This window comes from Mesocricetus auratus, unplaced genomic scaffold, assembly GCF_017639785.1.
Source record: "Mesocricetus auratus isolate SY011 unplaced genomic scaffold, BCM_Maur_2.0 Super-Scaffold_100006, whole genome shotgun sequence".
In the NCBI taxonomy this organism is placed as follows: Eukaryota; Metazoa; Chordata; class Mammalia; order Rodentia; family Cricetidae; genus Mesocricetus; species Mesocricetus auratus.
This window is the reverse complement of record NW_024429190.1, coordinates 99,649,001-99,670,868: the sequence shown is the minus strand read 5'-3', so window position 1 is coordinate 99,670,868 and position 21,868 is coordinate 99,649,001. Positions and strand designations below refer to the sequence as shown.

Sequence of the window (21,868 nt, the reverse complement as noted above, 5' to 3'; positions counted from 1 at the left end):
AAGCCATGCTTTCTGAATTTGCATAACAGTATTATAAGATAGGATAAAATATTTTAGACAGAAGTCAAGTCAGGCAATTTACTATATTAAGCCAGTGTATCATTTTACATCTCCAGTCTTTGTAGACAAGTTTAAATAGCTAATATAAAGGTTACACATAGTGGTAGCATCTGCTATCTGAAATTTGCATTTTGCTACATGGTATAATTCATAGGAAAGACAAGGTAGAGTTAAGTATTTGTTATGAGTACACATTAAAGCCATCTTTTTAACTTTATTTGAAGATTACAGACCAGTGAGACCATTAAGTCAGCTACCTAGGCAAAATATATCCATGGCAAGAACAGGCTCAGATGGCAAACATGGTTTATAACTTTCTGTGAACAAACCCATTTCCCTACAGCACGCATTCCAAAGCTATTGTCAAATATCCAGTCTTGAGGAGTCCTGAGACTATTAATAACTATTTCACATATTAGAGGAAGCACTTTTCTCACCTTGGTAAACAGACTGGGATGGATCAGATGCAAGAGTATGACAGATTAAGAGTAATGGATTCAACTCACATTGTGCTGCAAATGTCACTGTAAATAGTTACTCAAGGTCTTCCTTACCCTCTAGATTGCTGAATGGCAACCATCCTCTCAATCCAGAAAGCACTTGAACCAATAACTTCCTAAGAGTCCCCTGAGACACAGGCAATATATAATCACACTTTACAAAACACCAAAAGAAAAAGGGAGGAGAAACTACACAAAATAACTTCACTAATGATAAATCAAGCACAAACAAGGATCACCAATCAATGGTCATTAATATCCCTCAATGTCAATGGCCTCAACTTGCCTATAAAAAGACACAGACTAGCAGAATGGATACGAAGACAGAACCCTTCCTTCTGCTGCATACAAGAAACACATCTCAACATCAAAGACAGACGTTATCTCAGAGTAAAGGGTTGGGAAAAGATCTTCCAATCAAACGGTCCCAAGAAACAAGCGGGTGTAGCAATCCTAATATCTAACAAATTAGACTTCAAATTAAAATCAGTCAAAAGAGATGAAGAAGGACACTTCATATTCATCAAAGGAAAAATACATCTAGACGAAGTCTCAATTCTAAACATCTATGCCCCAAATACAAAGGCACCTACATTCGTGAAAGAAACATTACTAAAGCTCAAAATGCACATAAAATCTCACACACTAATAGTAGGAGACTTCAACACTCCGCTCTCACCACTAGACAGGACCTCCAGACAGAAACTTAACAAAGAAACAAAAGAACTAATAGAAGTTATGACCCAACTGGGTTTAACAGACATCTATAGAACATTCCACCCAAATACAAAGGGATATACCTTCTTCTCGGCACCACATGGAACCTTCTCTAAAACTGACCACATAATAGGAAACATAGCAAATCTCCACAGATACAAAAAAATTGGAATAACCCCCTGCATCTTATCAGACCACCATGCATTAACATTAGAATTCAACAATAACACAAATCGCAGAAACCCTACAAACTCATGGAGATTGAACAATGCACAATTGCACCATCCCTGGGTAAAGGAACAAATTAAAAAAAAAGAAATTAAAGACTTCCTCGATTTCAATGAAAATGAAGACACAACATATACAAACTTATGGGACACTTTGAAAGCAGTGCTGAGAGGAAAGTTTATAGCACTAAGTGCCCACATGAAAAAACTGGAGAACAGTCATACTAGAGAATTAATAGCACAGCTGAATGTTCTAGAACAAAAAGAAGCAAACTCCCCCAGGAGGAGCAGACACCAGGAAATAATCAAATTGAGGGCTGAAATCAATCAAGTAGAAACCAGAAAAACACTGAGAAGAATCAATGAAACAAAGAGTTGGTTCTTTGAGAAAATCAACAAAATAGATAAACCTCTGTCCAAACTAACCAAAAGACAGAGGAAGAGCATGCTAATTAACAAAATCAGGGATGAAAAAGGGGACATAACAACAGACTCTGAGGAAATCCAGAGAATCATCAGGGCATACTTTGAAAATCTGTACTCCACAAAATTTGAAAATTTAAAGGAAATGGACAATTTCCTGGATAGATATCACTTGCCAAAACTAAATCAAGAACATAAACAATCTAAACAGACCTATAACCCCTAATGAAATAGAAGCAGTCATCAAAAGTCTCCCAAACAAAAAAAGCCCAGGCCCAGATGGCTTCAGTGCAGAATTCTACCAGAAATTCAAAGAAGAGCTAATTCCAATACTCCTCAAAGTGTTCCACACAATAGAAGCAGGAGGCTCACTGCCAAACTCTTTCTACAAGGCTAAAATTACCCTGATACCCAAGCCACACAAAGACACAACTAAGAAAGAGAACTATAGACCAATTTCCCTCATGAACATTGATGCAAAAATACTCAATAAAATACTCGCAAACCGGATTCAAGAACACATCAGAAAAATCATCCACCATGATCAAGTAGCTTCATCCCAGGAATGCAGGGATGGTTCAACATTAGAAAATCTATCAATGTAATCCACCATATTAACAATCTGCGAAAGAAAAACCACATGATCATCTCACTAGATGCTGAAAAAGCCTTTGACAAAATCCAGCACCCCTTCATGATAAAGGTCCTAGAGAGATCAGGGATAACAGGAACGTACCTGAATATAATAAAAGCAATATACAGTAAACCAACAGCTAACATCAAACTAAATGGAGAGAAACTCAATGCAATTCCTCTAAAATCAGGAACAAGACAAGGCTGTCCACTCTCTCCATATCTCTTCAATATTGTACTTGAAGTTCTAGCTACAGCAATAACACAAAAGGAGATAAAGGGGATACAAATAGGAAAAGAAGAAGTCAAACTTTCACTATTTGCAGATGATATGATAGTTTACATAAGTGACCCAAAAAACTCCACAAGGTTACTCCTAGAGCTGATAAACACCTTCAGCAATGTGGCAGGATACAAGGTAAACTCAAAAAATCAGTGGCCCTATTATATACAGATGATGAAGTGACTGAGAAAGAAATCAGAGAAACATCACCCTTTACAATAGCCAAAAACAGCATCAAATATCTGGGGATAATGTTAACCAAGGAAATTAAAGACCTGTATATCAAGAACTTTGTGTCTTTAAAGAAAGAAATCAAAGAAGATACCAGAAAATGGAAAGATCTCCCATGCTCTTGGATTGGTAGGATCAACATAATAAAAATGGCAATCTTGCCAAAAGCAGTCTACAGATTCAATGCAATCCCTATCAAAATTCCATCACAATTCTTCAAGGACCTGGAAAGAACAATAATCAACTTTATATGGAAAAACAAAAGGCCCAGGATAGCCAAAACATCCCTATACAATAAAGGAGTCAGGAGGCATCACCATACCTGACTTCAAGCTCTATTATAGAGCTATAGTCCTGAAAACAGCTTGGTATTGGCACAAAAATAGGCAGGTAGACCAATGGAACCGAATTGAAAGCTCTAATTTTAACCCACACACCTATGAACACTTGATTTTTGACAAAGAAGCTAAAACTGTATGATGGAAAAAAGAAAGCATCTTCAACAAACGGTGCTGGCATAATGGGTACTGGTCTGCAGAAGACTGCAGATAGATCCATGTTTATCGCCTTGTACAAAACTTAAGTCCAAATGGATCAAAGATCTCAACATGAATCCAGCCACACTGAAACTTTTAGAAGAGAAAGTGGGAGATACTCTTCAATGAGTTGGTACAGGAGACCACTTCCTAAACATAACACCAGTGGCACAGGCACTGAGATCGACAATTAACAAATGGGACCTTCTGAAACTAAAAAGCTTCTGTAAGGCAAAGGACACAGTCAAAAAGACAAAAAGGCAGACCACAGAATGGGAAAAGATATTCACTAACCCTATATCTGACAGAGGGCTAATCTCCAAAATTTACAAAGAACTCAAGAAACAAGTCTCCAAAACACCAAAGGATCCAATTAAAAGGTGGGGTACAGAGCTAAATAGAGAATTCTCAGTAGAGGAGGCTAAAATGGCCAAGAGACACTTAAGAAAGTGCTCAACATCCTTAGCCATCAGGGAAATGCTAATCAAAACAACTCTGAGATACCATCTTACTCCTGTCAGAATGGCTAAAATCAAAAACACCGAAGACAATTTATGTTGGAGAGGATGTGGAGAGAGAGGAACACTCCTCCACTGCTGGTGGGAGTGCCGACTCATACAGCCTCTTTGGAAATCAGTATGGAGATTCCTCAGAAAAATGGGAATTAATCTACCACTAGACCCAGCAATTCCACTCTTAGGCATATATCCAAATGAGGCAAGTTCATACAACAAGGGCATCTGCTCCACTATGTTCATAGCAGCATTATTTGTAATAGCCAGAACCTGGAAGCAACCTAGATGCCCCTCAACTGAAGAGTGGATAGAGAAAATGTGGTACATTTACACAATGGAGTATTACTCAGCAGAACAAAACAATGGAATCTTGAAATTCGCAGGTAAATGGATAGCACTGGAAGAAACCATCCTGAGTGAGGTAACCCAGTTGCAAAAAGACAAACATGGTATGTACTCACTCATATATGGATTTTAGAAATGGATCAGGATAGTGCCAGTCTGCATTTCCACTGATAGAGAGTCTGGGAAACAGGAAAGAACCTAAAAGATATGCATATATGCATAGTACCCAAGAGAAGAGGATGGAGACAAGATCCTCTGAATGGATGGGGAACATGGCGAGGGGTAAGGGGGGAGTGGGAGCTGGGAAGAAGAGAGGGGGTGAAGAGGAAGAGAGTTGGTCATGGGGGAACAGGAAGTTGAGGGGGTGGGGGTAGAATAGGGGGAAGAGGGAATCATAGGATCGAATACAGATCAGGCACCAGAGTGACCTCGAGTGATCTAAAGGGATAACACCAATTGGCAAGCTAAGCAATAGTGGAGAGACCACCTCAAATGCCCATTCCTGATAATGAACTTGATGTCTATAACCATCCGGGAGCCTTCATCCTGTGACTGATGGAAGCAGAAGCAAACACACAATTAATCACTGAACTGAACCCAAGGAACCCAGTGACAGAGAGAGAGGAGTGATGAGCAAATTGGCAAAGAATGGGCGGGCAAAACCAGCAGAGACAGCTGATCTGAACAGGGGAGAGCTCTTGGACCCCAGACTGACAGTGGGGATGCCAGCATGGGACTGATCTGGACCCCCCAAATGTGAGTGTCAGCGAGGAGGTCTGGGCAACCTATGGGGCCCTGAGCTGTGGATCAGTGTCTATCCCTGGAATACAAACAGTCATCGTGTGCCTATAGCACAAAGAGGGATGCTCTCTCAGCCTGGACTCTTAGGGGAGTGCCTGGACCCTACCCAGAGTAAAATGACAGACTCTAGATATCCCCTATGTGGAAGGATTTGGCAATAGGGTGGGAGGGTGGGGGGGAAGGGGAGTGCAGGAGGAGGGGAGGGAGAGGGAACTGGGATTGACATGTAAAACAAGCTATTTAAAATTAAAATAAAAAATGATAAAAAAAGAAACATTGTGGCCTCCTCTTGGATGCTGATTATGATTTTAATCAAGGATGAATCAAAGACATTGGTGTATATACTAACTTATTTCCACATATACAATCTTACATCATTTTACAACACAATACTAATTTTATTAGGTATACTATGCAAATTATTTATACTCTGTGTTGTCTCTGTTACTATATGTGTATGTTATGCCTAAGAACTAAAAATATTATTATTGTAATACTATTATCACTTCTGTCCTGGAGAACCATGAATTCAAAATTCAAAGTCCTGGCTTTGAACCCCAAGTATCAATGTGAACACATGAGCTATTTTATCTACTTCATATATAGAAAAATCTCAAATATAAAAACATCGTAAGACTTTAAAATGTCCAAGTTCAAATGCCAGATGTTAATTAAAGGTTTAAATATTTAAATGATTTTGCTGTTTGTCTTGTGAATTTTGAATAAGTTCACCAACTGCAATTACAGAGACTTCTCATAGAACAACAAAGCGATCCCTATTCCATGCATCCCTGCCAGTGCTCAGGACACATGATGGGCATGTTAGACTTCATCACGAGCACACAGTCACAAAATCCAAATCATGAAGAACGACATACCAAAGAGTTAGAGTTCTCCCACACCACAGATAAATCGTCAAGGACAAAGGAGACGCAAGGGAAATCTGTGGACTCTGAGGATCATGACATTAAAAACAATAAACTTCAAGAATAAGAAATCAACTAGAGCTGTATAATTGGGGGACAATAAAGACAAATAAGAGGTTGCTATAAGACTCAGTATAGCCGGGCATTGGTGGCGCACGCCTTTAATCCCAGCACTCGGGAGGCAGAGGCAGGCGGATCTCTGTGAGTTCGAGGCCAGGCTGGACCGACAGCCTCCAAAACAGAGAAACCCTGTCTCGAAAAACCAAAAAAAAAAAAAAAAAAAAAAAGACTCAGTATAGTGGTTGCTACTGGTGAGAGACAGACCATTGTCGTTGATGGGGTACCTGAGGGGCTTCTGAGGGACCAGAAAGTTCTCTGTTCAGTCTGCCTGTTGATTGTCAGATATCTGTTTATCACAAGTCACTAAATCCTGCATTTGTTTTGGGTGTGTTAGCTATTTACTTTTAAGATACAGCAAGGGCTGGACAAATACGGCTTTATTTAGAAAGACACTGGCTGTACAAGTCCGACAAGTTCAACCCCCAGAAATCACCCAAAAACCCAGAACAGTGAGCAGCACACATCTGTGATTCCTTCACTCCTCGAAGAGAATTGTGGGGCAGAGACGGGGAATTTTCTGGAAGCTAGAGGGCCAGCTAGGCTGGAGTACACAGTACACCCAGAGAGGCCCCCTTGGCATGGAAGAAGGGGACAGTCAGCTCCTGAAAGAGGTCCTTTGACATTCTCAAGGGTCCTAGTCAGGGTCCTTTCTCCTCTGCAATAAAACACCATGGAAACAGCAAGCTGAGGAGGAAAGGGTTCCTTTGACTTACACTTCACGCCGCTGTCCATCACTGAAGGAACTTGGGTCAGGGGCTCACACAGGACAGGGAACTGGAGGCAGGAGCTGATGCTGAGGCTGTGGAGGCTGCTGACTGGCTCGTGCACCACAGTTTGTTCAGTCTGCTTCCTTCTAGAAACCGGGGCCACAATGGCCTGGGCCTTCACATGTCAGGCAATACTTAGGAAAATGCTCTACAGACTTTCCTACAGCCTGATTGTATGGAGAAACTTTTTTATAAATATGGCTTCCTCCTCCCCAACCCTAGCTTTTGTCAAGTTGACAAAAAATTGGTCTTCATAATACATAAGCTGTGGATGTGAATACCCATCTCCACACACACACACACACACACACACACACACACACACACACACACACTCCCATCCACCCAACAATACAGTGTCCTAATTTGCTTTTCTAAATTTTTAATTAGAAAATGTTAATACAATGAATCACCCATTTCTGTAGAACGTAATAATATGTCATAAGTGTTCTATTGTGGGGCAAAGGATAATACTTAAAGGGGAAAAAGCAGGGCTATCCAGACATGATTTTAAAGAGGGAAAATTAGGGAACCATGCCATATTAGAGAAACATGTCATATCAGATTAACAAAATGCTGTAACAGAGTAGCCTAAGCAGTGGGGAGTGACTTGTAGATATTGCAACAGATTGCAGGGTCCAGAAACTCCATATACTGGTGAAAAAAAATAGCATACCGGCCGGCAAAGAAGACGGACCAACAGAACATATCCTGAGAATGCGGCAAGTGTTCTAGCTTTCTGTTGTGATAAAAATAAAAAATAAAAAAATCCGCCGGGCGGTGGTGGCACACGCCTTTAATCCCAGCACTCGGGAGGCAGAGGCTGGACCAATAGCCTCCAAAACAATACAGAGAAACCCTGTCTCGTAACCCCCCCCCAAAAAATAAATAAATAAATAATCCAGTTTGGGGATGTGAAGAGTTTATTCATCTCACAGTTTGCAGTCCATCATCAAGGGAAGCCAAGGAAAGATCCAGAAGGGAGGGGCTTGGAACCACAGAGAATGATGCTCACTGTTCTGCTCAGGTAGCTTTCCTCTATGGCACAGGCTCCCTTGCCTAGGGATGGCACTACCCACAGAGGGCTGAGATGTCCTCCAGCGATTAACAAAATGCCAAAGAAACATGACTGCAAGCCAGTATGATGGTATCAGTTCCTCAACTATGTGTCAATTAGCTAAGATTAGCCTTCACAGCAAGCCATAAAAGGAAAAACATAAACCTCAGCTTATTATATATAAAATTGACTCTTCATGAATAGAACTTGATTCCCTAGTGAACATTCAATTGTAGGAAGAATTTTCATGTAGGGAACTGAAATTATATTTAAAAAGATGGGTGACAATATACCCAAGCCACAAAAGAAACTCTGGTGAATTTGCGTTCTCTGAGCCCCCTTCAGAGGAGGCTGCAGGGTGGACATGGGGAGTGGCTGTTGGCTGCCAGCACCTTTGAAGATCCTTGCGGTGTTTCGGTGTTTCGGTGGAGGAGTTCCCATGAGAAGCCCTACCCCTTCCTACAGAGGCCAGGTCTCAAATACAAGCCAGAGTCAGTCAACTGCACGCCAGAGCTTATGTTCTAGAGAAATGGAGGAGTCCAGTCTGCTTGATGACCTGGGGGAGTCTGTTTCACGTTTACAGAGCCAGAGATGTTGCAGTCTTCTAACCCAACGCCAGCACATTGTCTAATGCTAGGATTCTTGGTGACACACACTGCAGTGTCCACGCTTATCAGTGGTGATGCCTGGGGTATGATTTGTTTACTGGTGCTGTTGCCACCAAGCTGTTTCTATGACCTGCAGAGAAACTCCAAATCTTAATAAGCCATTTTTGCTTTGAAAGCAGTGGGATGTTTTCACCTGTTCTGTACAATGAATACCTTGTAGAAGTCTTCAGGGCCCTTTGAGCTAAGTGCCTGCCTGAATGCCCGTGTGCCTACCTTTCCAGTTGCCAGGGGCGGGGGCGGAGTCAGAATAATAGCTGAATCTTTATATTCCCACCTTTATTCAATATTAAAAAGGCAAGGAGCTAGGCACGTCAGGTTAGGGAGTAAGGGCGTCGAGTTCTCAAGACTACTTCCTGCTGACCTTGGGGACGTCGCCCGTCTGTGGGGACCTGAGAAAGCTGGGTGCCCCCAGGTCCTGGGGTACTTGGAGGTTTCCTTGCAGTCCAGGCTGTGTGGAACTCTCTGGAGCCTCTTAGACCTGGGAAGACCTTGGCAGAGCAGAGGGCAAGGTTAAGTTTAGGAAAATAATTTTCTTAGGTCTTGGTGCCTTAGGGGAGGAGGGTCTTAAAATGAGGGAGGGGTTCCCGAGGGAGTCCCAAGGTGAGGGAAGGGAGTCCTGGGACCAGGGAAAGGTTGAATAATATTTATCTGGAGTGAATCTGACCTGTTTGGGTGGGTCCAAATCGGCACCCTGGGAATTCACGAAAAATTTTTGAGTTTGTGAAAAGACAAATTTTAGACACATTAGCATTTCCATTGTTAATGATCTGTACTGAAATTTGCATTGTAGAAATGGCAGTATACTCATTTCAGAATTGATTTGGTTGAAAGCATTAACATTTTTAAAACTGACAAGTATCTTTAGCACAATGAAAGGCATCTTAAATTCGAGCATGCAGTTATGATTGTATACTGGTATAGTATGATGTTCAGTACCCTGTCAGAGTTGGATTAATAGCTTATCAGAACCTTATTGATTAATGTTTATACTATGAATAGCAGCACAATAAGAGACAGAAACATGTTTTACTGTTTTGAATGTCTCAAATCACTTTTTTGTCATCACTTAAGCTTTTTTATCCTCAGACCTTCTTCATAACTTACAAACTCAAACCTTTATACACCTGACACTTTCCTATCTTCTCATAAACCTTAAAACACCTGTTCCTGAAATCTGCTTTGTGATGGTTGGAGTCTTGGCTGCTGCTTTAAGCTGGCAAAGCTACCAGTCATCAAAAGCATCAGAGTTCTTGAGACGGATAAAATTTTACCTGAATTAATGACTAGAGAGCAACAGAGACTTACTAGCTGGCTGCATGGACAGCCACCCCCAGAGTCCTCCATAGTTGTTGAGGGTAGAGGCTTTAAGGACGCCTGCCTTCTGCTGTTAGCATGGGGTCTGAGCACTAGGAGCTTTAGGAAGACTTGCCTACTGTTGGTCCAAGCAAAGGTGGAGAAAGGCGATTCCTCTGTCCTCTTGTCCACGCGCCGAAGAGTCCTTTGCAGCATTTGGGGTGAAAGGCAGGATTAGCTCAGGGGAAACACCTGCCACTTATGAAGCAAGTTTCGGGTGGAGTTTCTTCAGTGTCCAGTCTTCTTTGGAGGAGATGGGTGGTGCCAGCAGGTGACCTGTCTCTCTGTTATGCAAGGCTTTTTAATAAAACACGTTAAATGCCACATTCTCTACATCTCTGAGCATTTGGGGGCTGTCTGTCTGTTTAGTACATCTCAGTAGACAAAATTCGTCTTTAGTTACTTGCCGTAAGCACATAGGTGGCTAGGTAAGGTTTTATCACAGTAATTAATTAATTTGTACTTAGTGTGGCTACAATAACATCTGTCTGAAGAACTGGAGTCAAGCTGAGAGGCTGGGGAGGGTTGTTTTACTCAGAGCCCTCCAGTCTAACTGTAACTGGTTTTAACTTAGTAGGTTAGACTTATGCCTGTAAAGGACAAGGAAGTAGAGAAGATCCCCTTCTGTAATAAAAGCTTAACCTTTGTAAACAGCTTACAGGAAGGAATGGGTGGTGTAAATATTTTTCTAATTTGAAATAAACCTTAACTAATAACCTTAAATTTTTATCATCATATAAGAATACATAGCAATTTAGAAATATTTGAGACAGCACAGTTGAATTGAGTGTGAGCTTACATTCACATATATGAAGTTAACTTCAAACCACATGTACAGAGACATGCAGACACGTTAAACATGACTTGTACAGGTAAGAAGAAAGGGAGAACCAGAAGGCACTTTCTGATTTGCACTTTGTAGCAAACAGACAGGACATTCACAGAGACGGAGTAGACTTAAATCTAGCTCTCAGTGACAGGAAAGCAGTTCCGCTGCAGACGGAACAGGCAGGGTTTTTTGGTTTTGGGTTTTTGGAGTTTTTGTGTGTGAAATATGTGCCCTACCAGGCTCTGGAAAAGCATGCCATTACACAAACAAACCATGAGCAACAGAGCAGGTGAAAGAAGAAATTAGAGACAAATAAAAGGCAAAAAAGTAAATGAACTATGTCTGGCCGCAGGGCTTGTTGACAGGAGCTGGCTAGACTGTCCCTCTACCTAGGCTGAGGGAAGGAAGTAGTCCAGAGAGTGGGCAGACCTATGCCTAGGCCACATGGTCGCTCTCAGTCAAGATGCTAGGGTTCAAAACCTGAGAGACCCCTTGCAGGTCTGAGAAGCGAATTCACCAATCAGTATGGACGGTGCTAGGGTACAAACCCCGAAAACCTCATTCGTGGGGAAAAAAAATGAAAACTCCCAGAGTGTCCTGAGCAGAAGCTGTCTCCGGCCAGGCTACAATGAGCCACTGGCTTCTGCACAGAGAAGAAACCGAGTAGCACAGCTGGATAGAAAAGAGGAACCCGCCCTATTCCAGGCTGAATGGCTTGGCAGAGATGAGACAAAGAGGAGGGAGAGACATTTTGCACAGGAATATAAGATGTCTAGCTTCCCAGGCAGACAAAGGTTCCCGCCTCAAGGAAGGACTGGTCATGCTGGGAGGTGGCGGAAAGCGGGAGAGTTTTTAGCAGCGAGGAAGAGAGAAACACACACACGTGAAAACGAGCAAGGCCTCACTTTTAACTGTGGGTCCTGTTTTAGCTTCCATAGCTTGAAGGACATGAGATGGAGAAGAGGAAGAAGAAGAGGAAATGTCCAGCTGAGAGACAGAAGGAGGTCTACACACGCGGTGACTGCTTTCATTTATCTGTCTGCTGGCTCTAATTGGAAAGGTCCCATAAAATAACGGGATATAAAGAGCTGATAAGTGGCCAATTTGACTTATTATCTAGGGGGGTATTTGGGTCATTTCTTAGCACAGAGGTGAGTGAATCTGCGGACCTTCACACGCTGTGTTAGGTGAGGAGGTTTGGGGTTTCTTACAGGCATCTCAGCAGAGTGGGTGGGCTTATATTTCTTGTTGGTTTACTTCCCATGGGTGAGATACAGAGTACCACAGACCATTCATGTGACTCCTCAGTCCAAGAACTAGGGCGAAGGGCTAAAACCAACAGGATTCCTTAGTCTGAGAGAAGGCAGTAATCTGTAACCGCCAGAGGCATGGGGCAGAAAAAGGCGAATGCACTGCCCAGTGAGGGTGGTGTTAGGCCTTGCTCGTGGGAATTCTATCAAAGGCGATAGTCAGCAAGAGAGGTCAGCTGTGGCCATGAATGCTGTGGCTGGGGGAGGGGTGCCACCCCCCTGCCTGCTTCCAAAGACTCCAGAAGGGTGCCAGATGATCGAACCTCACTCCCAGGGGTTGAAAGAAATGTTTATGCTGCTTGGGAGACAGGATACCTTACCAAACTGTAGCCGGTGTGTTTTGGGGGAGGGGTGTCTCAGTGGATGGAAAGTGGGCTGTCGATTCAGGATCAGGGTGCCCAAGTGACTCTGGCTGCGTGCCAGCAGGTGGCGGGAGAAATTACAGAGAGGGTCTGAGTTTCACGGCATCAAATGTTGTTGCTTTGCAAAACTCAGTAAATCCCATTTGGAATTTACTGGGGAAAGGGAACAAAGGGGGGCAGGTGTTGATCAACCAGGGACAGAGATGGAAGGGGAAGGGAAAGGGGCCAACAGGTGGGAGGGGCTTAAAAGGGAAAGCTTACACATGCATACCGAGTCCTTACATGACCACTAACATGAGAAGTAGCCAGACAACACAGGGCCCTTAGAGCTGTCCAAGTATCTGCCTGAATGCCAGTGCGTGTACCTTGCTGGTTGCCAGGGGTCTGAGTCAGCATAATGCCTGAGTCCTTATAGCTACAGTAATAAAAATAGCATGGGATCGGCAGAAAAACAGACAGGTGAATCAATGAAATTGAATCAAAGACCTGGACAGGAATCCACACACCTATAAACACCTCATTTTTGACAAAGAAATAAAAATTTTACACAACGGAAAAAAGAAAGCATCTTCAACAGTGCTGGCAATACTGGATAACAGCATGCAGAAGAATGCAAAGAGACCAATATCTGCCACCCTGGACTAAACTCAAGTCCAAGTGGATCCCAGACCTCAACATAAATCCAGTTACACTAAACATGATAGAAGAGAAAGTGGGAAGTAGCCTTTAACGGCTTGGCACACCATATAACTTCCTGAATAGAACACCAGTAGTGGATAAACTAGGGGTGGGGCGAAACAGGGACTAGTAACATGGGGGATTGGGTTGGATGTCTTGGGCTCCAGAAGGAAGGGAGAGTAATGAAAGAGATATCTTGATGGGGGCATTTCAGGGTTAGAGAGAAGCCTGGTGTGAAGGAAACTCCCAAGATTCCACAGGAAGGCACTAGCTAAGAGTCCTACCAAAGGTAGAGACAGTGTCTGAACTAATGAGTGACTACCCTCATTGTCATCAGAGAGCCTTCATCCAGTAACTTATTGAAGCAGATGCCGAGATCCACAGGCAAGCACTGGGCAGAATGCTGGATGTCCTCTTGAACAGAGGGAGGAGGGATTGCATGATCCAGTGGGGAGTCAAGATCATGATGGAGGAACCCACCAGGACAGCTGAAGTGAACTCATGAGAGCCTACCGACTCTGAACCAACATCTAGGGAGCCTGCACAGGACCAACATAGGCCCTCTGCATGTGTGTGACAGTGTTGTAGCTTGGTCTGTTTGTGGGGCTCCTTTCACTGGGGTGACCAGGATCCCTGTACAGGACTGGACCTGTCCCTGGCACTTGAGCTGGCAGGAGGAGAGGAGGGAATGAACTGTGCACTGGATGTAAAGTAAAAGAAAAATATTAATAAAAATCTGGAAAAATAGAAATTAGAAAAAGTTTAGAGGTTTTCATTCCTTCATGACTCTATTGTTACATTCTAAACTTATTTTCTCTCAAGTTTGGTTATTTTCCATTTTTAGTGTATCTCTATCCTTCATGTGAAAATTATACATAAAGTGATTTAGAGTATCTAATGGCTCAGCAATTTTTAATAAAAGCTGATTGGATCTCAAGTTTAGGCACTTGAGCTGTATACCCAAGGGAGAGGACAATATTTTTGAAGTATGAGTAATTTGGATTTGAATATATATTTGTTATCCTTTGCAGAGGAATCTTTAAAAGCATTAATAGCCGTGTCTACTGTATACCCAAGGGAGAGGACAATATTTGTGAAGTATGAGTAATTTGGATTTAAATATATATTTGTTATCCTTTGCAGAGGAATCTTTAAAAGCATTAGTAGCCGTGTCTACTGGAATTTTAGTTGTAAGTTTATGTATAACTCATGGTGTATTATAAAATACTCTTCAAAATAGATCCTTTTGATAGTGATCTCCTATAGATCACAAGAAATATGCTCAACTAATGCCAGTGATACTCAATACTCACACAATAATTTCTGTAGGCTCTTTACCATGAAGTTGTGTAAGAAGATTCCTTCTCATCAAGTCTATGCTTTCCTTTAAATAAGGAGATGCTGGTAGTACAACTGTACCATAAATGAATCCGTCATACCATTACCACCATTACCTTGTGCACATATAATTTCAGTAGGACATAAGACTTAAGTACTCCCATGGGGCACATGCTAAAAGATTTCAAATCAGTCTGAGATCTCTAGTTTTGGAAGAAGGAGGTGCTGCAGGGTTTGCCTTGTGTCCCAGGAGAGATTCCTGGATACGGAAACCTGACTTCTGCTGAGTTAAGAGGAAAGCTGGTTAGCAGGGAGGCCATGTTCATTCCACATGACATCAGTGGCCCCTTTCCTGAACATTCCATTGTGTCCTGGAGACCATGGAGTCCTGTGAGGTCACCTGTGTTGTAGCAACACCAACTGCCTTTGGTGAGGCCTTCAGTGCCACTAAGGTTCACAGACGAACATGTTGGCAGGAGAAAATGGAGACAGGAGAGAGACCAGAGAGAGACTGAAGAAACCTGACCTTCAGCCTCAGTTTAAACCATCAAAAAAGAAATAGTTCAAAAGAAAGACCAGTAAGTCCTGGGCAGAAAATGGGGAGCTCCCTGGAGAAGGTTGACTTTAGTGGGAACTATGGATAATGGGGAAGAAATTGAACTTAGTTGCCTGACAGGGCTCCTGGAAATCAAGTATTTCAGGGTAGTAATTTGTCTCTCCCAGAAGCCAAGAACTGGCAAGGCAAAAGCTGTTCTGCTGGGGGCTCTTGGCTGTCAATCTTACAGGACGGTGAGGGTTGATGGAGGACCAGCATCAAAATGAGACCAGCCTGGGGGAGGGACTAGCGGAGTGTGCCCAGCTGCAGACATGGCATCACTGTACTTCAACGCCAGTAGATAACTTTAAGTACTGTGTCCCTTCTCTGTGTGCCCTGGGTTGTCAGTGACATGACTTCATGAGTCTGGTGACCATGTTCTGCACCTGTAAGGCTCCTCCCCATCTATAGCCGTGTGCTTGGAGTGACATGTCAGGATTTGGGGTTTCTCATAAAAGACTTGAGTGCCTGTGAACTATGGTAATTGCCTCCTAGCTTCTAAACCCAGACTTGTGAATTCTACAGGCAAGTTTAATGGAGACTCTGCAGCTGTGAATAAGCCTGAGGAAGTTCTTTCTTTCTTTTTTCCTTCCTTCCTTTCTTTCTTTCTGGGAAGTATGTGCTGAGGGGGCAGGGGAAAGCAGCTGACTGAGACATGCAACTTCCTTCAGAGATAGGAGAGGTGAGATCCCCTGGAGGGGCATCTCAAGCCTGGGTCAAAATCCATTGGTGTGTCACTGAGTCACAGGCACAGAAGCTTTCTCAAACATTTTTTAGGGCTCAGAGTGATCTGTTCATCTTCTATGCCTTGTCACAATACAAGTTTATTTGTGTTCACCTACCCAAAGAGGCTGCTGTACAGCCATCAACACCCCCAATTCCCCTCACCAAAACGAGGTGAAATAAAAGATGGAGAGTCTGAACAGTCAGCTAGAGCAAGTGACCAAATAAACAAATGAGCTGTAAGATTGCCTCATCTCTGTCACTGAAGGATCACCTCTGACAATAGGTATTGTTTCCAACGCCATGGTGACCAACTTGCTTCGACAATTTCACCCTTAGTTTCTTTGATCTAAGATCTGAGCTTCTAGGTGTCTACACCTTCAGGGTGTTTCTTTGCCCAACACTGTTATCTCTAAATGCTTCCCAGAAGTAGAACCTGAAACCTGGCCAGAGTGAGATGGGGAGAGACTATTACTCTGTTTCCTCCAAATGAAAACCAGAGCCTGTAGCCTGAGTCACATAACTCAGGGATTGACACAGAGGTGTGACTTCCCAGGATGCATTTGGAGAGATCCTGTCAAGTGGCAGCTTCTGTGAGACATAGGCTGCTGTGAGTTTATGGTGATCGTTTGCCTGGCAAGACACTGTGTGCTGGGTTCTTAAGTAGCAATTAGAGAGGCCTGGTCACACATTTCAGTGTGCAGATACAAGGCCTGGAACTGATCCCTGCACATTGTGGTCCTGAGATGACACACCTGCATGCATTTATTTAATATCCCTGGGGTACATCCTTTGTTTCTGTCTGTCACACACAGGTGTGTTGTGTATTTGTCTATGTGTTTGTGCATTTGCGCATGTGTTTCCCCCTAGACCCTGCAATCAGGGAACGAGGTGCTTCCTGTCTCACAGTTCCAGGTGATTCCTGTGATGAGCATTGGGATCCCCACTTTGAGCATTAAAGTTCTGCCAATGTGTGCACCTTGTTGCCTTGTAGATATGCCCTGAGGAGTTTATAAATCTGTCATGAGTTCCATTCTCCAAAATGTTGAGAGTTCCATCCACAAAAGTCTTCGTGGTGTGATTTTGGGCTCCACTGTGACAGGCACCAGGATTGAGAATTTATATTTTGAAGACAGGAGAAACATCGCAGTTTTTGGTGGGTACACCCCATGAGGTAGACAATAGGGAACTTCTCGTCCAGCTATGTCAGCAGTCTCACCTCTCTTCACATGAACATCCTGCCTCTGCTGGCCTAGGGTCAGGATAGCAAGTTTAATTAGCAAAAGAATTTCCAAGTACATAGGGTGTGGCATTCCATGGGCTCTAGTAGTCTTGAACACAGGCTGAATTCATGCGATTCATGAAAACTTTGTTCATGGAGCTTTTTGCTTCTAGCTCCATGCCCTACCATCATTCAGATCCATCAGCAGAAGAGATCAAGATTAGGTGTAACTAGGTCATGGCAAACCTGCACAGGTTAGAGAATGAGAGCACCAAAGCCTTAGAGAAATTCAATGAGCTCGACATGAAGCCACTCTTCTATTGGTAAGTGCCTGCTCCCCATAGAACTTCTATTCCCCTGGCTCTTCTATCCTCCCTCCAATAGGATTTCTCCCCTACCTCCTGATGTGGCTCCATTATCATGTTCACTTATGGACACTGAGGGCCCCACACACACTGGTAGAGATACTTGAATTTCTTTTGTTGTTGGCATATTCAGAAATAGTTTCTTTCTGGAATTCTCTTTCCCTACTTTTGGCCATCTGACATCAGGTGGCATGCTGCATTGGCCTCCTTTCTGTGTCTCTTCTGGGAACCTGAAGACCAGTGGGATTGGTGGGTTATGGAGGCAGGCGTGGCAGGAGGAGCCTGGAAGGGCTTACTATACAGCGTGTTTCCAGCCATCTGCAGTACCGACTCCAGTTAGAGAAGACTCAGGTGTAGTATGTACTGGACAAGCTGAGGCAGGAGCTAGGGGAATGGATTCTGCTGCAGTACTACTTGGAAGAGTGATCTGTGAGGACCAAGAACAAGTCATCAGAGATCTCCAGACCCAGGAGCAGCAGGTAGGGACAACCACGGTCAGGGTTAGGTCCAGCATCATTTCCTCACGTAACATTGCTGTCTACCCATCCACCCAAATGAGCTTTCACTTATCACCTTACCTGCCCTCCCACACACGTTCATCCCCCTCACTCTCATGATATCCAACTGCTCATTTCTGTGTCCATGCATCAGTATTTCTGGGAAGTGAATCTCTTGTAAGAATCAATTGGCAAACAACCCCTGCTGCTCTTCCTGAAGCTGTGGCCCAAGCAGGGAGATGGGTCAATGACATACATATCACATTCCTACATGTCATTGTGATGGAGGAGTGTTATGTACTGACATGAGGGAGGGAGTTACATGGCCCATGGCTCATTTTCTTTGCAGGGTTCATGTGAGATCCCAGTGGGGTCAGGGGAATCAGCTTGCAAGGAAAGCCTACTATAAATTCTCTTTGTCACCGTGTTGGATGGCATGTGGCCTTTCTTCCTCCTATTCTCTACATTCAAAGTCAGTTTCTTCACCATTCTCAACTCCTGCTTCACACTGACAGAAACCTCAGTGAGAATTTGCCAGAAGTGTTTCCTTGGCAAGTTCTCCCATCATGGAGCTTTCAACATGGTCCTGATGGGTTGACCAGGCATGTGGAAGTGGCTTGTGACAGGCTGAAAGTTTATGTGGGAGATCTGAGGCTTCTAGACAAAAAGTCACTCAACCAGCTCAGCATAGTCTGGCCAAGTAGACCATATTCCCCTATGCAATATTAGTTCTGAGGGATGGAGAGCAGAGTCATTGAATTCTTCTGAAAGAGCTGCTGTGCTTAGTCCCAACTTACATGATCATCTAGTATGCTATATCCTCAAATTTATGTTCCTCTGTCTATGTCTCTCTCGGTCTCTGTCTCACTCTGTGTGTGTGTGTTGGAGTGTGTTTTGGAAGAGAGTGTGGGGGTAAGAGAGGGGTGTACCGTGCGTGTGAATGATGGCTTGAAGAGACCAGTCTCTTTTCTTCCTTCCCAGAAGCTTTGTGTTTTGGTGAGACTGGAGACCATCAAGCTCTTGGGATCCACCTTGTGTGCTTGTACTGTTTGAGAGTGTATTCATGCCTGTTCTCAAACCTCTATTAAGAACACCATCTTCTAATGAACAGGAGCAGCAGAGAGTGGAGGAAAACCTGCAGTCCCAGCAGAATGAGATGGAGCTGGTCATCCAGAAAAAGAACTTAGCACGAAAGCTGCAGCATTTCTTGGCCATCCCCCAGATGAGTTATGAGCTGGACTGGGAGTTGGGAGTTGGATTCAGGTAGATCTCTTCTATCTTGGATCTCTGCCCTTTGTGGGATCTGCCTATAGACAAGAAATAACACTCCAGAGTTGTGCTGATCCAGTCAACAAAAACTTCCTTTCAGGAAATAATATATTTGGTATTCAAGTAGATGTAAAACTGTGTCCCCAATGCTCCCTTCTGAGTTCTCTGGTATGTTCTGAGAGGACTTTCCTTGAACTCACAGAGCTCTGCCTTCTTCTGCCTTAAATAAAGGTGTGTGTTACCATGCCTGAATAAAATTACATTTTCATTGAGGGACATAAGCTGTGGGGATGAGAGTCCTACTCTTGGTCATTCTCTGGTATAACATTGACTGTCTTCTTTGTTTGACTAAAGTGTTCTATAGATATAGTAAGTTTAGTCATTGCCAGATGAGCCCAGACAGGTGTTTCTGCTGCAGTACTGTGTTCAGAACTTACACAGGCTGTTGTGTAACAGACTCTTGTAGAGAACCATGGTGTAGATTCCCAGCTTTCATCCTAAGGAAAACAAGGCTGTTTTTCTTAACTAAAAGACCCCGTGAAGAGCCTGTGTTCTCCAGCACACATCTGAGGAAATGTTGCTCCAGCATGATAGGCTCCATCTTGCATATTGTCTGGAATAAAGTTCCTTTGCAGCAGGAGGCGTGAGCTACAATGTTGTATTATATCTGTCTATAAAATGAGGTGGTCCATGTGTTTCTCTCCTGTGCTGTTGTCCATGGTTTTCATATGCAATTCCTTTTGTCATACTGTTGTCCCCAGACTGCCAGAGAATGTTCTGTTCTTTCTCAAAGAGCACATACATACAGTACTCAGATCAACTTGTGACACTTGTTAAAGTCTGACAAAAATTCAAGGGCAAACTACTCTGTGGCCCTTTTTTCTTCGGGATACAATGACTTTTGTCAAAAGATCAATGTTGACTGTCAGGCACAATTGTGATGTCAGAGCTTGACAGTTGCCATGCCAGGACCCCAATAGGACTGTGCTCTGTCTTCCTTCCTCCTCCAGATCTGAAAAACTGCAGCATGAGCTGGAGCAAGCTTCAGGGCACAATGAGAGCCTCCTGCAGACCCAGATGCTGCAGCAGGGCACTAAATGTCACAGGCGAGTGACCCTCCATTGTTGACATTTCCAGAAACCATGGCATTTGAGGGGTGGATTTTCTTTCTTGACTCTGGTGTCCTATGTGTGAATGGGCCCTGAATTTGTCTAGTCATTGACAGAAAAAGGCTGCTTTTCGATCTGATTGCCTCTCTTTCTCTCAGAGCACGCTTTCAGGGAACTGAGGAGGCCTAAGGAAGCCACAGACAATCAGAAACCTCAACATTCTCCAATAGAGAAACAAGACCTCCTCAGAAGAAGACATGTCCTTCTTACTGTAAACTCAGCATTGAGGAAAATATGAACCTCCCTGCAGCTGTTTTATCCCTAATCTTAATGATGTGTCTGTTGGCTCACTGTTTGTAGAGTAAAAAAAAAAAACATCAGAAAGAAGCTCAAGGTACCAAAAATATTGCCAAGAATTACTCAGGACCCAGACATCCACCAGCAAGTGGGCCTCAACAACTTGGAGTGAGGGTGTATATCCGCTCATAATTACTCTGAATGTTTGTCACTGAGAACATTTGCCAGCTGATGAGTCCTCAGCCCTTCACAATTGGAGGGAAATCTGTCAAGGGAGACTGTATTGATGTCATGCTGCCATCCAGACATCAAATTCTCATCCTGTCCAGTGCTGAAGCTACTGCATGTCATGTACCTGGGATGCTGAGGTCAATGCTCTACAGAGATGATAACTGTCCCCCGCTGGTTCTCATCATTTGTTCTTCCATTGTGAAATCGACTGCAGATTCTCCTGTCTCACTGCCTTGATGGAAGAGAGCTGTCCTGAGAAAAGATTGAGAGAGGATGTCAGAGTGGCCTTTTATGTATTTGGACAGCAGGTGCTGCCCATATCCTTCTTTGGTCTAGAGTAGGAACTTAGACATATGGTGATGAAAAGAATAATATAGTGGCCAACATGTTATAGGATCATCCTTGGTGACTGCTTGACCTTCAAAGCCCCAAAGGACCCTGGCTATACTTGTCATGAAAGCCTTAGTGCAATCAGTGGCTGCCTTTGTATTATGCGTCCAAAGGTGGCCACAGAGTATAGTCAGTGCAGCTAAATCTGACTGTTGAAAATACTCCTTAGCTTAACTTTCTTGTTTGGGCTTTTGATTTGAAATTTATTTGATTTAAACTCTGTTTTGCTTGGAAGTTTTGTTATTTTTTGGTCCTATCTTTTGTTCTTGTTTCATATTTGATATTTTGCTAAGACTATATGCTTTGTGTATCAGATGTCCTGTTCAAGCCCCTATTGAGTCAAATGACTATATTTTCATAAATAAGAATTCAAACTCAAGCCGGGCGGTGGTGGTGCACGCCTTTAATCCCAGCACTCGGGAGGCAGAGGCAGGCGGATCTCTGTGAGTTCGAGGCCAGGCTGGACCGACAGCCTCCAAAACAATACAGAG

The 21,868-nt window shown here is 43.4% G+C and overlaps 1 long non-coding RNA gene across 1 annotated transcript; it reads right to left on the bottom strand.

Moving 5' to 3' along the window:
• Positions 1 to 18,562: 18,562 nt before the first annotated feature.
• LOC121140945 lies at positions 18,563 to 21,191 on the bottom strand. Its single transcript, XR_005877900.1, has 2 exons — positions 21,112 to 21,191; positions 18,563 to 19,388 (listed from the first exon to the last, which is right to left on the bottom strand). It is a non-coding gene; the product is annotated as an uncharacterized LOC121140945 (long non-coding RNA).
• Between the last annotated feature and the right edge of the window lie 677 nt (positions 21,192 to 21,868).